The sequence below is a fragment of the Tachypleus tridentatus genome, chromosome 3 (genome assembly GCF_004210375.1).
Source record: "Tachypleus tridentatus isolate NWPU-2018 chromosome 3, ASM421037v1, whole genome shotgun sequence".
Lineage (NCBI taxonomy): Eukaryota > Metazoa > Arthropoda > Merostomata > Xiphosura > Limulidae > Tachypleus > Tachypleus tridentatus.
Window position 1 is genome coordinate 88,392,273 of NC_134827.1, and position 16,209 is coordinate 88,408,481.

At 33.5% G+C, this 16,209-nt stretch overlaps 1 long non-coding RNA gene across 1 annotated transcript; it reads left to right on the forward strand.

Moving 5' to 3' along the window:
* The first annotated feature begins 1,580 nt into the window (after positions 1 to 1,580).
* On the forward strand, positions 1,581 to 12,093 carry LOC143246131 (uncharacterized). The gene is made up of 3 exons (XR_013025810.1): positions 1,581 to 1,741; positions 7,295 to 7,648; positions 11,999 to 12,093. It is a non-coding gene; the product is annotated as an uncharacterized LOC143246131 (long non-coding RNA).
* Positions 12,094 to 16,209: the final 4,116 nt, after the last annotated feature.

The following is a 16,209-nucleotide window of genomic DNA, read 5'->3' on the forward strand; positions in this document are numbered from 1 at the left end:
TTTATTCCGGGTAGTTCTGTATGACATGTGTGAAACTTTGCACATTCACTGCTGAGCATCCAAAGTCTGCAAAGGCGAAGTCCACGCTCACTAGTTGAAGTTTTACGTCACTCAACGTCAATAACGAGTATGCCCCCCGTGAGCATCAATAACTGCTTGGCATCTCCTACCCATGGAAGCGATGAGATGACGAATCAAATCCTGTGGAATGGCTGTCCACTCAGCCTGCAAAGCTGCTGCAAGCTGAGGTAGAGTCTGCGGTTGAGGTTGTCGCCGTCGCAGATGTCGGTCCAACTCGTCCCAAAGATGTTTGATGGGGTTTAAATCTGGTGATCTGGAGGGCCAGGGAAGAAAGTTGATGTTGTGGTGTCTCAAAAAGACAGTGGTGAGTCGGGCTGTGTGAGGACGGGCGTTGTCATGTTGAAAAACGTCGTTGACGTTCACCATGATGGGTTGCATATGGGGCCTAAGAATCTCGTCGACGTATCGTTGAGCCGTAAGATTCCCTCGGATGTGCAAAAGATCTGTTCTGGCATTGTAGGCGAAGGCAGCCCACATCATGACGCTGCCACCACCATATCTATCAACATCCTGCACACAGTTTGCTGCAAAACGTTCACCTCGGCGACGATAAAAACGGGTTCTTTCATCCTGCCTACGAAGCATAAAACGTGATTCATCGCTGAACCAAACATGCCTCCATCGTCGATGAGGCCATACCCGATGTGCCCGAGTCCACTCAAGCCGTGCTTGACGATGTTGCTGGGTGAGGATGACGCCTCTGACTGTACGTCGAGGTCGGATTCCTGCATTTCGTAGAGACGTAGACGGTTGCGTACGGTCTGATCGGAAATCCTACGCAGTCCTGGCATAGTTGAGGCAGTAGACGTCGCAGTGGTGGTCCTATCCCGAAGGTGACGTAACCGGATGTAGCGATCTTGTGCAGGCGTGGTCACACGAGGTCTGCCAGATCGTGGACGGTCACGAGTTGATCCATGTTGTTGGTGACGATTCCATAGCCTTGTGATGGTGCTTGGGTGGACACACACAGCTCTGGCATCATCTGATCGAGATTCGCCTGCTTCCAAGCGACCAATGGCGTTGTGCTTCAGTCAGTCTTGGCGTAACTGTATTGCGTGTCGGTGGCTTAACACTGAGCTATGGAAACCGAGAACCCGTCACTTTTATAGGGATTTTGCACATGTTGCACTTGCAGAACATGCAGATCTCTCAAACAAATTTATTGGACACGAATGCGTTTTGGCGAAAAATCTGTTGTTTTCCTCAGTTTTCAAAGTGCACAACTTTTATTGTCCTTTTAGTCTGACAATTAGTGCCTTAACACGTGTAACATCACATACTTTGAGCTTGTAACGTTATTACATATATTTCTCTTTAAAATAAAAAAATATCCCTTTTGCGCTTTTTTTTTGAAGAGTATATAAGTACACAGTGACTTTCCGAACACCCTGTATAATGAATATGTCTTTAGGCTGTTTCCACGTGGAGATTACTGATAAGGTTCAGCCAATAGCTCGCTAGATAAGCTTCCATGTGGTTGATAGTACGTTCAAGTTAAAAGTCTAAGTTATGTTAACGTAGAAAGGTGCAAGTTTTTTAGTGCATTCTTTTAGAGCTGCATTCTTTCAAGTTGTTGATCAAATATTTTCAGGGACTAGTATGTTGAAAGAGGTTGGATAGAATTTTCTTATTCTAAAGTTCTCGAAGGAATTGATAAAAGGTATTTAAGAGCAAAACTTTTTATGACAGTTTTTTAAGTGTATTAGTTATGAAAAATAATTCCTTTCCAGTTTTTGTTGTGTTATGTGACAAGATATATATAAATATATACATATCTGATTGGTTTGAATGAAATCCATTATTCTCGTTGGTATAAAAATACAAAAGTACCTAAAACAAATGTGTTAGATTCAGTGCAAATGTTTTAAAAGTCATATGTTATTGAACCTTTCACTGATAATGTGGATTTCAGTTCGAAATATATGGATATACATATTCTGCTAATTTTGTATAAGCAAATTTTGCAGCTACTGACCATTTTGTGAATTTATAGTGCAGCCTGGAGAGTTGTATTCATTGTTAAAATGATAAATGAAGCCTGTTATAAGACCTATTACTCCAGAAAAGATAACTGGTTTTACTTGAGCCAACATTTTGAAATTACGGCTTTATCAGAAGAAATAACACACTTTCTAACTGATTTAGGCTTAAAGAAAAATGCTATTTATTGTAGCTAAATTTTAGCTACTATAGCTAAAATTTACTAAGGTATTTAGGTTTTTAAAAACACTTTTTTTTATAAGATTTTGATGGAATTTTGTAATACGTTGTGCAATAAGTTAGGAGATCATTTTAAGTGCATATTCTGTTGTGATCGGGAGTTAATTCTTATTAACACAAAATATACTATATTATACTAGCCTTTTGTATACTAATTATTTTGTAAGTGATGGCTTCAATTTATATATTAGAAAAGTCAAGTCGTTTTGGTAAAAATCTGGAACTATTTTCTTTTTGCATATTATGAATCTAAAAGTACTTGTTACTATGCTGAGTTTGGAGTATTCAGCTCTTAATCTATAAAAAAGTAAAGCAGCTTATGTTAAGGTTTTTATGCGGATGAGTTCCATTATCTGATAAAATTACTATGAGAAGTATTATATCAGTAATGTTTCATCTACAATTAGGTACCGAACTACTTTAGTTATTTAACTTTATGTTATGCTAGAATATTCCAGAAGTAAAGACGATTACACAAATTTTTTTAGTCACAAAATGCCATTTTCGTGACAGGATCATTGTATAAGCCCAAATGAAATACCAAGAAGGTATATTACAACTACTCCTTAAAATAGTTGTGACATGAGTTAATATACTGAAAACCAACAAGTCATTTAAATAATTAAATCTTGCAGTTTCGTCAGTATAGCAAACTTAATTAAATAGTTTTGCATATTTTTTTGTCAGAATATGAACATTATGTAAGTGCCAAGTATAACACCGCAATCTTCGAAATAACTTAAAATGTAATTTTATAAAACGTAGCTGTTGCTATTGTTGATTATTCATAAATATCATTGAGTGCACAAATATTGCCAGTGAAAATGTAGAACTTCTGTTTTAGTACATACCTCAGCAGATTATAAAAATTATTACTTCTAGTGGACTAGAAAAGACCTATAGTAGTTGTAGGTAGTAATTAGAAATAATACTTTAAAACTAACATAATATTCGCTTTGTTGTGCTGTATTTTGTATTTACGTGTAGTTGGAAAACGCTTGCTTGGTTTCTGCTGTTTTCAGATAACGACAGGTCAAATGTCAATAAATGTTTATCTGTGAATTACAGTTTGTGCATATGTAGCTTAAAGTCTCAATAAACATTCTATTGATATCTCTACTCTTGTTCTCTTGTTGTTGGTTTAGGTAGAGTTCTTGAAGACCTCTTTCTTCCTCCTGCACTTGACTGATATCTGTTCAATATTTATTTAATTACAATAAGAGGGTCAGAGTTTAGACAGTCTAACATTTTAATCTTACCCTTCGCAGGGCCAAGTCCATATCGATAACTATATATATATATATATACTGATATTCATGTGTTAAATACAAGTGCATTGTATTTGATTGTGGTGAATTCCACACCACACGAAAGTTCCAGTCATATTTTTCGCAATTTTTTAATAATTTTAAGTTTCGGCAAGGGTATATACTTATATAAACCATATTTTAATATTTTCATTGTAAATTAAAATTATAAATAATATTTTTGTCCAGTTTTCATTGTTCATAATTTATTTTTACTTCTAATATAAATATAAAAGGGAGAGAAGTGTTTAGTCCTACTTTTCATCACTGGCCCGGCATGGCCAAGCGCGTTAGGGCGTGCGACTCGTAATCCGAGGGTCGCGGGTTCGCATACCCGTCGCGCCAAACATGCTCGTCTTTTCAGCCGTAGGGACGTTATAATGTAACGGTCAATCCCACTATTCGTTAGTTAAAGAATAGCCCATGAGTTGGCGGTGGGTGATGATGACTAGCTGCCTTCCCTCTTATCTTACATTGCTAAATTAGGGACGGCTAGCGCAAATAGCCCTCGAGTAGCTTTGCGCGAAATTCAAAAAACAAACAAACAAACTTTTCATCATGTGTGCAGAAACGGCCGAGTTCACGTAGTAAATCATTCCTTTACCAGTTTTTCGCGAAATAATTTATCAGTTAGTGTTTTCATATTTGTGTATAAATGCTCATGAAGTTGATTTAGACACTCTGTATGCTGTTGTAAGCAGTGTTTTCTGTAGTGTTTGTAATTTACTTTTAATTTGTCTTAGTGCTGTAGTTATCCATGTTGGTGCTTCCTGTTTTATTACTGGTAGCTGTTTTTTACCTGTTAGACTCCTTGAATAGTTCGTTTACTACCAAACTTTGGTTTTTATAATATTTATGTGTTCAATCCAAGTTAATTTTGTGTCATATGGTGGACCTAAGAATTTAGCTGATGTTTTAACCTGGAGAAGTTCTTCATTTATACATAGTTCTGGCAATTTTCTTTTGTATTCAGTTAATTTTGCAAAAATGACTAATTGTTTCTTAAATGCATTGATCTTGATACGATATTTATGGCAGTATTCTGGCGTTCTATTTAATTGAGGTTGGATATTTGTAGCTGTGATAGATGGGGTGGGAGCACCTTTCTAAAGCGCTACATTATCTATTAACTGCGACGAATACCCATGACTTGGATCGTTTATGGGCATACTTTTTATGTATATGATGAATAGAATGGGGCTAACCACCTCTCCCTGTGGGGCATCTGTCTCTGGAATAGAAGGTTCAAAGAAGGTTTCTTTTGCATCTATTTTGTATTTTCTGCTTCCCAGTGAATTATACCTCACGGAAGTTCCAGTTCCGAGATATAGAACCTCAGACCATTATGTTATTCTGTGTAGAATGATTTCTTGATAACGAGAAAACATGCGACAGTGCATTTTTCTTTGTTATAGATTCTCTGAGTCTGACTAGATGGCCAGTTGTCTGTTTGAACTTTCTGAATCTATTTTGTTCTTCGGGTAATTTTAGAAGTTATTTCGAGAAATGTGAATAGTCTGTTATTGATTATTCTTTTTAATATTTTTTTTCCTATTTTGCTGGTAAGGGTGACTGGACAATAAATATTTGGTTTGCTTGATTGCTTACAAAAAACTGGGATGTATCCTGATTTAAATCATAAGTTTAAAATTTATAATACCCTTGTAAAGGAGTATTACTTGTATGCTATCTTCTTCTGGAGCTTTGTTCTTTGTTGTGGTTGAACTTTTGTTACTGTTATTTTTTTATCATATTTGCTGTTGTGTAGTAGTTGTTTCATTTGTAGTTTTTTGTTTTAATGTTACTTATAATTATTGAAAAAAATGGTTTGTTCAATTCTTTGCCTTTCTTACAAACTGGTTTGCTTAGTTTTAAAAATGAGTAGAGTATTCATATCTGAATGGTATCAGATGAGTCCAGATTTGTTTCGGATCTGTTTTGTGATTTAGTTGTGGGCACACCATTTGCACTGTGTGTAATTGCCATGTGCCATTCATTGTTAAGTATTTTTGTGTAGGTATTGTTTCTTTGATTATTTTGGTGAGGCATTTGATAATGGTTGATAGTATGAAACAATATCCGTTTGATTCGTGACTGTAAAGATAACATTTTTTGTAGTAGTTGATCTAGTATGTTTTTGTAGTAGTTGATCTAGTATGTTTTTTGTAGTAGTTGATCTAGTATGTTTTGTAGTAGTTGATCTAGTATGTTTTTGTAGTAGTTGATCTAGTATGTTTTTGTGGTAGTTGACCTAGTATGTTTTTGTAGTGGTTGATCCAGTATGTTTTTGTAGTGGTTGATCCAGTATGTTTTTGTAGTGGTTGATCCAGTATGTTTTGTAGTAGTTGGTCTGGTATGTTTTGTAGTAGTTGATCTAGTATGTTTTTGTAGTGGTTGATCCAGTATGTTTTTGTAGTGGTTGATCCAGTATGTTTTTGTAGTGGTTGGTCTAGTATGTTTTGTAGTAGTTGGTCTAGTATGTTTTGTAGTAGTTGGTCTAGTATGTGTTTTGTAGTAGCTGATCCAGTATGTTTTTTAGTGGTTGATCCAGTATGTTTTGTAGTGGTTGATCCAGTATGTTTTTGTAGTGGTTGGTCTAGTATGTTTTTGTAGTAGTTGGTCTAGTATGTTTTTGTAGTAGTTGGTCTAGTATGTTTTTGTAGTAGCTGATCCAGTATGTGTTTTGTAGTAGCTGATCCAGTATGTTTTTTGTAGTAGTTGATCTGGTATGTTTTTTTTTTTGTAGTAGAGTATCTAGTATGTTTTTAGTTGTTTATCTAGTAGTAATTTATATTTGTCCCAGTTTGCATTTTTTATAATTATATTTTTCGGTTTCGTAGGGTTTATTTTTATGGAGGATGAATTTAAAGACATTCCAGATTAGCAAGTGTTCGCTATAAACATCTTGTTCTATTCTAAATTTTACAAATTTTTGGTTATATCGAGGAAACATAAACATACTGTTTCCTACTCGTATGATGTATACGTCAGTGTTTTATTGTTTAGTAATACCACATTTTTTTCTTCTATGAATTCTAATAGCTTCCTTCCGTTCATATTTGTTGTTTCATAGATCTAAAACTTCTTAATTGCTAGTCATAGAAATTCGCTATTATTATGTGTTCTGTATAGACTTCTTTTGTGCTGAATGATAAACGTAGAGATTGAAGAATTATCTATCGCATTTTTTTTGTAAGCCAATTCATGTGGAAAAATCACAACCTTCACATAGTTTGATTTTTACAATAATTATGTCGGCTACAGTAAATTGGTTTATTATTTCAATTAGTCATCACTTTTTTATTAGTTTCGTTTGATGTTAACTACCATTTTCTCACTGCAAGCTTAAATTAACGAAGCAACTAAGGACAAATACAAGGATGACGCAGAATTTATTCTCCTGACTCCCACTAATGAAAAACTCACATTCTGGGTTCTGTCACGAAGAATGATATAGCTACATGTTGTCGGACGATAGGTCCTTAGCCAAAATAAATGTATTTAGTTTTAATATTTACATACGTACAAAAAAAATTCAAGTTTTCTTATCATTTTTCTTCAGTACAATAACTTAGTTTTCGAACAAAAAAATATATAACATTTTTTTCGTAATTTCGATGGGTCAGATGCTTTTCATATCAATTAATCAGTATTTCTAGTACTTCTTTTTTTTGTTAATTTTTCAGAACACGAAGCGCTAAAGAGATTAATTTGTGGTATAACGTACCTGTTAAATCAACAATGCCGAGAAAGGAAAACCCGTCTTCAATCGAGCATTCACAATATTTCAGTACGAAGCCGCAAAAACAAAACACAAATTCGCTTCTGTAAGTTTGCACACAGATAAAACACCATCTTCTGGAACTGGGAGGAACGAAAAGCATGGAGAAAGTTCAGGGGAAAAAATACAACTGTGGCAAAAAAAACTGAAAATCAGTTCATTTTGTAAACAGCAGTTCTATATTCTTGCCACTTTGTGCTATGGGAATTTCTGCATAGCTGCATGCGTTTCTTTACAAGCTCCATTTTTTCCGAGACAGGTGAGTGACAACTAAATATAAACCAAAGTTAAAATTAAGTTTTATATGCAAATAGTAGACGTTCCTATACTGCCAATGACTTTTGTCTTAACCAATTTCATAAAAAATGTGTACTTAAAAGCACTTATGGTTTTAAGTAAAGCAACTTCACCTAATAGAAGAATGATTTTTATGTGTACTTACTGTCAAACAAAATTTAATAAAACGTTCAATTAATCTTTTAAAACATACTTTAATTACACGCCGAAAAAAATCACTAATTTAGTTCCAGATTTAAATATCTTATGGGTAATGTTTCTTTAATTTGTAATAAATAATAATTTTATGCAGTTTAAGATGATCTGAAACCATCCAGTGGTTACAAGATGATTGTCACTACAAACAAGTACATGTTTCAGAATGTTTGATGCTTTCACACATCTCGGTCAATTATGTTCCTATCACTCGACTAATAATTCGAGGGTCGCGGGTTCGAATCCCCGTCACACCAAACATGCTCGCCCTTTCACCCGTGGGGCGTTATAATGTTACGATCAATCCCACTCTTCTTTGGTAAAAGAGTAGCTCAAGAGTTGGCGGTGGGTCGTGATGACTATCTGCCTTTCCTCTGGTCTTACACTACTAAAACATTATATAACTTCATCGGTGAAAAACTCGACGCAGAGCTAGCTAGTTACCCGTTATCAACTCAAAATTAATTCGCTCATCGTGAACCCTCGATAAGATATCCAATTTCAGACCAGATAGAAAACTCAATATTGTATGTAAGCTTGTAAAACGTTTTTATATAAATCATTATTTGCAATAACCACTATTATAAATTGTATTATTTTTGTATATTAAAATATATTTGTAATTATAAACTGTGTGTAATAATCTTGTTGACAGATATTATAAATTTGATGCATATCGACATTTAATTAACTTCTAACTCTAAATAACAATTTAACTCAGTTTTAGTCTATTTCAATTATAAAACGTAATATAATAAATTGAGGTTTGCCTGAGATAAATGATAATACATAGTGACAATCAGAAATAATACTTTTATTGCTTAAGTTCTCAGAAAACCGAGTTTTTTTTCGAATTGTAAAGTATGGAACAATGATTCTTTATTTATAAGTTTGAACTAAGTGCGATCATAAGAATGCCAAGGAATTTTAAAACATAGTTTTGTTTAGAATAACAACTCGATTTCCTTTTATCGTTCGAATGATTATGATTTTTTCACTGCTTGAACATTTTTCAGTTCTTCGAGTTTCAAATTAGAGGGTGTTCACCGGTGTTATAGTTATAGAAAATGGAGAGTTCTATATTTTCCAACTTAATAGTAAGCAAATCATACGCTTGATTAACATTACTCTTAAAATAAAACAAAAAAACGTATATATTTTAATTTCCGGTACGAAGGTTCCTGAGAATATAAATAATTGGCGTAGCAGAGTTTTGATGATGATACAGATAAACCCAGTCACGAGGCTGGTGCAGTTTTCTGATTACTACTTATAGTGATGTTACTATAGTTGAAGGTCCAGTCACGAGGCTGGTGCAGTTTTCTGATTACTACTTATAGTGATGTTACTATAGTTGAAGGTCCAGTCACGAGGCTGGTGCAGTTTTCTGATTACTACTTATAGTAATGTTACTATAGTTGAAGGTCCAGTCACGAGGCTGGTGCAGTTTTCTGATTACTACTTATAGTGATGTTACTATAGTTGAAGGTAACATGGTCAGGGGAGACTTGACTATGAACTATGCTGCTTGTTTTAATTTAACACAATGTACGTGTTCGTTTCTAACAGTTTTCCTCTCGTTATTCCGTTTGATAAGGTTAATAATGCGGTTGAAGTCCAGCAATGATATGAATTTGGGGAGTGCAATGCAGTTGAAATAAACCGTGTTTTCATGAAAAATAATACTTGTGTCGGGATTTCAATCTAAGTTCTTCATCAAATGAGTGCTTTTAACAACCATGGTATAATAGGTAAGCAAACAATGATTTATAAACACAAGGAAGAATTTTATTGATAGTGGAACATAATACTTGTTTCGACTGAACATTTGTCTGTCTTTTCACGGATATACTATTGCGTTTTGAGGGCTTCGATTAACAACTGAATTGAAGAAACTTCGATGTTAATGACAGAGTTGTATTGTGTTAAAAAAACTGATGTAAATATTTATTTTGTTCGTTTGTTTTGTTTTCCAATTTTTTAATAGTCCTATAAGTTTTGTGATAATCATTTCCCTATCGTCGTAGATGTACATGAATAATCGATTCATTTTTTGGAAAAAAGTATTTAAATAATAAAGAAAAACAAAGAACGTAATTACACGAATCATTTGTTAGACGTTTCAGAATCTTTACAATTCCATTTTCAGTAAGCAGAGGAACAAAAATAGATAACGGTAATTACAGTAGAAATGTTATATAATCTGTAATAAACAACTGTAAACAAATTGAATGAAAAATGAGAAACAGAAGGAAATGAACATCATGTAGCCCATAAGAAATAAGCTATAAGAGAATAGATATAAACGAAATGAAGAATTTGACCGAAAAATGTTTTATGTACAACGTCTCAACAGACACTAAAAGCATTATCTAAAAGTTACAGCGATAGAACAAATAATTTGAAAGCTAACATTAAAATTAGGAGACTGATTAACTGTTATAGTTTAGATGTCCTTGGGCTTTTCTCACACTTCTTTGTCAGTAACATAATCTAACAAACAACAGTTATTGATCATTCTTTAGTTTATAAGAAGTAAATCAGTGGAATATACGATCACAATGAGCGTATTGAGAAACATTCCTTAAACTTCTTTAATTTGTACTCTAATAACTTTCAGTTATCGGTTATGATTTGTATTCAATTGACGTCAACTGATATAATAGCAACTGTTTAATAGTAAAATGAACTATTTCACTGCGTTGGGCACATAATATGTCTCCGCTTCTAGTAATGCTATGAACACATATTCCTCCCTTTAAAGCACTGCTATAAACACACATGCCATTCTCAAGAGCACTGCCATGAACACATATTTGTTATATCCTAAGACAGTATCATGAAGACAGATGTCACTCTCTGAAACACTACCGTGATGACATATGTCACCCTCTAGAGCACTACCATGAATGTTTGTACCACCATGAGAACAATATACTCTCCTTCAAACCTTCAAAGTTTCCAAAACTTAACAATGTCAAGTTTCAGATATGTAACGACATACTAAAACATATGTCTTCTTTGTCTTTTAGTGCTGTTACTTTATTAACATGGCAGTGAATGTGTTACTCAACGGTAGTTTCACTGTTTGTAGTGTTTTGGAAGAAGAGTTAGTTATTGCAAGGTTTTTAGTGACTTGGTAATTGAATATTAATTACTACTTATTTATTTATTTTCCCAAGCTGCACATAGCTTAAATTAACTTATTTCACTCCATTCAACCTTTTATTAAGATACATATCCTTCCAAAGGTTTTTACAATACCATAGATCTCACCGTTTACTATCTCCTTCTAAGTTTTATTCTTTTTTTCCTTTTGTAATTGCCTCCAGTGGCACAGCGGTGTGTCTGTGGACTCACGCTGCTAAAAACTAGATTTCGATACTCGTGGTGGGGAGAGAATGGATAGCCCTTCATGTAGTTTCGTGTTTACTTCTACACAAACAAACCTTTTGTAATTATTTAGTATCCATTTCAGTGCTGCTTCAGTTATTTTCTCTGTGTTCTTTCTGGTTGTACGACCAAACCATCTCTGTCTGTGTAGTTTAGTACAAGTATTCACTTAACTTTTTTTGGTTAATTTCAATAGAGCGACAATGGCGATTCTGCAGACGTTGCTAAGGCATGAAATATAGAACAATAATTTTGTCAGCTTCCTCATATTCTTTAGTATTTTCCATCAAAATTCTGAGCCACATTAGGAAACTGAATATACGCTGTAGTGATTACCTTATTTTACGTTTTATCTCAAATTTTTTGTGACCTCCATACTTGCCTAATTTGGATATTACTAATTCAATAGTTAACGTAACTTAAACCGTTATATGCTCACTTGAGAACTCTGATATAAACCGATGTATTAAGATACACATAAACTTGATTTGTTTCCATAAAAATGAACCAGAAATCCGTAAGATTAATAAAAATGGATTTCTTAAAAATAATCATTGCAATTCGAAAACATTTTATATTTTATCACGTAATTATCTGCACAAATTAGTCATTGTAGTTAGAACACGTATTATAATTGTGTTTAGTTTTTATATTTTATGACAAAACAAATGTTTTGTTTTGATTTAGACTAGGTTCAGTGATATGAAAAAAATTATTTTTGTAGGCAGAAGAGAAAGGTGCGACGCCCACTCAATACGGACTGGTTTTGGGGTGTTTGAGCTAGCTATAATTGTAGCATCTCCAATATGCAGCAAGTTGGTGTGTATTGTTTTATTCCGTTTTCAGATTGCAAATATCTTTGCTCCATTTATAAAGTGGCAGGTTGTGCAAAGTTCTTCGAAAGGAGGAAAGCCCAAGTAATAGTAAAATGTCGCAAAATAAAACAAACTAAATTGCTGATTAGATGACAGTAAAGTTAATTCATATAAGAGAATAATAATAAATTAGTTAATGTTAAAGATATATAATATTGCACTATTAATCCTTAACGCAATTTTCTTTGTAAATTACGTAAAATAAAATTGATTATTATTACAGCTAACGATTTTAAACTAGACCACGTCATTAAAATGTTGCACATGCAACAGATGAGCTACTTCTTACTTACTTTAATAGTGCTTCACGGTGAAACAGACAATTCTCAACCAATCCAAGCACAATAACCTCTAAAGAACCCTGAAACGCACCCAGCTAAATATGATTGTTTTGGTCTAATTACCATTACCAGAGACGTAACTGTATTTTTTCTTATCGTTCTACTATAAATGTTTATCATAATAAACACGTTCCTCTTAATTGTCTGAAATTCAGCTCAAGTCTCCAATTAAAGACAAGACTTATTTGCAATTCTAAATGAGTGGTAGCTTTATTTCATGTCAATAACAATCGACCTATTTTAGGTATAATTACTTGTTCAGTTTTAGTTGATCTTATTTGAGTAGCAAACATTCATATTGTCATACACGCCCAAGAATACTGAAGAAATCAATGATACGATTTTTTGAAACATAAACTCATATCACATATTAATTATATTCTCCGGTGGGACAGAGGTCATATTACAGATTTGCGACGCAAAATTTGGAGTGGACAGAGAAATATGACTTTGGTATAAGACAAATTTATTCATTTTGCTATTTCAATACTTATTTACTAATATTTCTAATCCATTCTCCAAAATTAAACTGAAGCTAAATGTAACATAAGATCTGTAAATCAATCAAGTGGTAGTTGTACTTTCATAAACACTTGATCAACATCTGACAAAAGGAGCATCGTATTTAGACCTATAGCATGGTAATATATATGTACAATATCCAAACGCAAACAACTTCATACTTGAAACTAAACCATGGTAACTTGTACGTAAATTAAAGATATCATATTTGTGTTTACATCCATACTTGAGCAGCTGATGATTATGTAATAAGATCTATATCAAGACATCTGTCGAATTAGTTCTAATTCATGAAGCTAAAATACCCCCATAACACCTTGTAGACTATTATTACTAATGATTTATATTTTATTTTTTGTCTTTATTTCTTTTTACTCTCTTCCCTTTCCTTTCTTTCCTTCATTCTTTTTTTCTTCTTTTTGACGTATTTTCTTAGTATATATAAATATATATTATTTAAAATTATTCCACTAAACTCGTCACAGTGATTTACTGCCGATTCTCAAAGTTAGAACACGCTATACATACAGGGTGGCCCGTAAGTCCCTATCCATCTATATGTTATTATATTATATTCAATTACGCATGCATTATAAATTTGTTTCTTTTTTTTTCAGAGAAATATGGCCGATGTAAGCCCATTTACACTTGAAGAGCGTATTGTGACAAGTACGTGGGTACATGAGCGCAATGAGAATGAGGGACAGCACACAGATACATTGGATACATAAGATGTATGGATGGGTAGTGACTTACATGGCCGCCCCTGTAGTTTAGATTTAAAGTAAGCCTAATGAATATTATGCATCGTTGACGATTGTCATTGAATTGCAATATATAATATTTTATTAGGGGCAGTTAGACTGCTATAAAGTATTTGCAGTCAATTTATTTCTTTGGAGGTAAGTTTAGAGCAACACTGGTACTGGTAGAACCAGTAAGATAGAATTAAGGGCAATGGCGAATGTAATGGTAGTGACTGGCTTCACTTTAGAAGGTTAGGGTGTGTGCTGCTTGGAAATATCTAAGGATATTTATTAAAATTAATGTAGTAACGGTTTCTATCATTGATTAATTTTATTATTCGCTAAAAATAATGGAAACCCTGGGCAACGTGACAAAAGGAGAGCATGTTTTGTACCATACAAATTATTGGTCCAACTCATTAATAAAACAAGACACAAACATTATTTTTATATATACGGCACGATCTTTTAAAATGGACAGCATACTCGCTGATTCAGCAAATCGTTCATTAATATGGTAATAGATGCAATAGATTCACTAATTATCTCTGTCTAACTAACTCATTAACTCTGGTGCTTTTATATTATTTATAATCTTTTCTTAAAACTTTCTTGATTATTTATATTTGACATAATTTGATTGATAGTGGTTTCTTTTGACCCTCTTCTCTTCTTCTTGTTTGTTTCATGGTGTAACTTCAAATGCTATATTATAATATAATAAAAATGTGGTACGTAGTTGTACAGCAATTCTGTCTTGCCTTGATAGGGCCATGCTCTTTGACATAATACTAGCAAACAATATAGAATGTCAACATTAGAACAATACTTACAACGATAGTGGTTAGGGAGCTTAAGAAATAGGTAATAAACTGAGAGAATATACAAGGAGTTTTTAAATTGTAGAATTAGAGTATAATACTTAATAATGAAAAACAGTTGATTTATGATGTCTATAGTTGCTATTACTCTATTTTAAGAATAATAGAAAGAAAATGGAAGACTGTGAGTTAATGGTAACTAATAAAATTGAGTAACTTTATAGAAGAACGATGATGGAAATCACAATAAAATTCTGTATTTTCAGAGCATATGAAGCAACTGTTTGCGATGGAGGTTTTTTTTTCAACATTTTCAGTCTCTGGAAATTGGTTTTGTATTCATGTTCTTTATTTGAGCATATTTCAGATAATTGTGGGAATAAACCAGTTTATCATCGTCATTTATGGATGCTACATCTTTGACTGTAATTTTTTCTCTATATCAGGTTGTGTTTTTTTTTCTATCCCATCATGTCCTTTCCTTAAAGTGTTTACACTCATTATCAATGCTTGGTCTCATAGGTACAACTAATTCCTGCTTCCCAATGTCTGGTTAACCTTTTGTTGTATCTTTGATTTCGTTTAAATTAAAGATTTGTATTTGGAGTATTGTTTCTTTGGTGCCTTAACAACAACTTTTGATTCCTCACAGTCTTTTCAAGTGTCTTAAGAGAGGAGTTCCTATTCCTTATACAAGCTTTCATTTGCAATTCTTGACAATATTTCCTTTCAAATTATACTCAGAAACACCTGTTGTTTTGGGGTTTATTCCATACATTTTGTGTAATTAATTGTCTAATTAAGCTTTTTAGTCCTTCTAGGCTATTATCAGTGTGGGCTAATGTTTCAGTATTACTTAATCTGGATGATCCCATACCTTGGTGAGGGTATGAGGAGTATCTTTGTTGTTTATCTGCAGCCTTAATACCCTTGCACTTTAATATTCACCTCAAAGCTCCACTAAGGAGGAGCTCCTACTTATGACCTGTTATGGCACCCCATACATTTTATTAGCTAGGGTGTCAACGAATCTATCATTTCATGAGGAGCATTTTGATTCAATAATTGCATGAGAATCTTTCCGAACTTCCTGTGCAAGTTCAGCTAAGCCCTAACCTCCTTTTTCTCTCACTCTAGGATCTTAGTGATATAATTTCTCTGGTGCAACACCTATACCTGTTAAAGAAGGTCGCTACCAATTCCTTATAGTTATAATGGCTCTCTCAGCTGGGAGGCTACTCAATGTTGTCAAATGTAGTCCCCTTAAATAGCTCAGTGAAAGACATGACATATTTATCACTATTTCATCATTTAAAGTTTGAAATGATTTCAAACTGAGTATGAATGACTTCCATGATACTCCTCTTCCTATCACATTCAGCTGTTGGAAAAGACTAGCTAAATTCTGGAACTGGATTTGGCAATGTAATGGATGGAGTAGTCCAGGAAAGTGCTTCTTAGTAACAAGCGGCACACAAACAGTATTGGTAATATATTTAAACCAAATAAGTCCCTCCTATTCCGTATTTTGTAAATAGATGACATCTTGGGTTTAGAACTCTGGAGCGAATGTAGTAATTTTAAGCTGGTTTAAACTTTATATTTAATATTGACATTACAGACTGTTTGT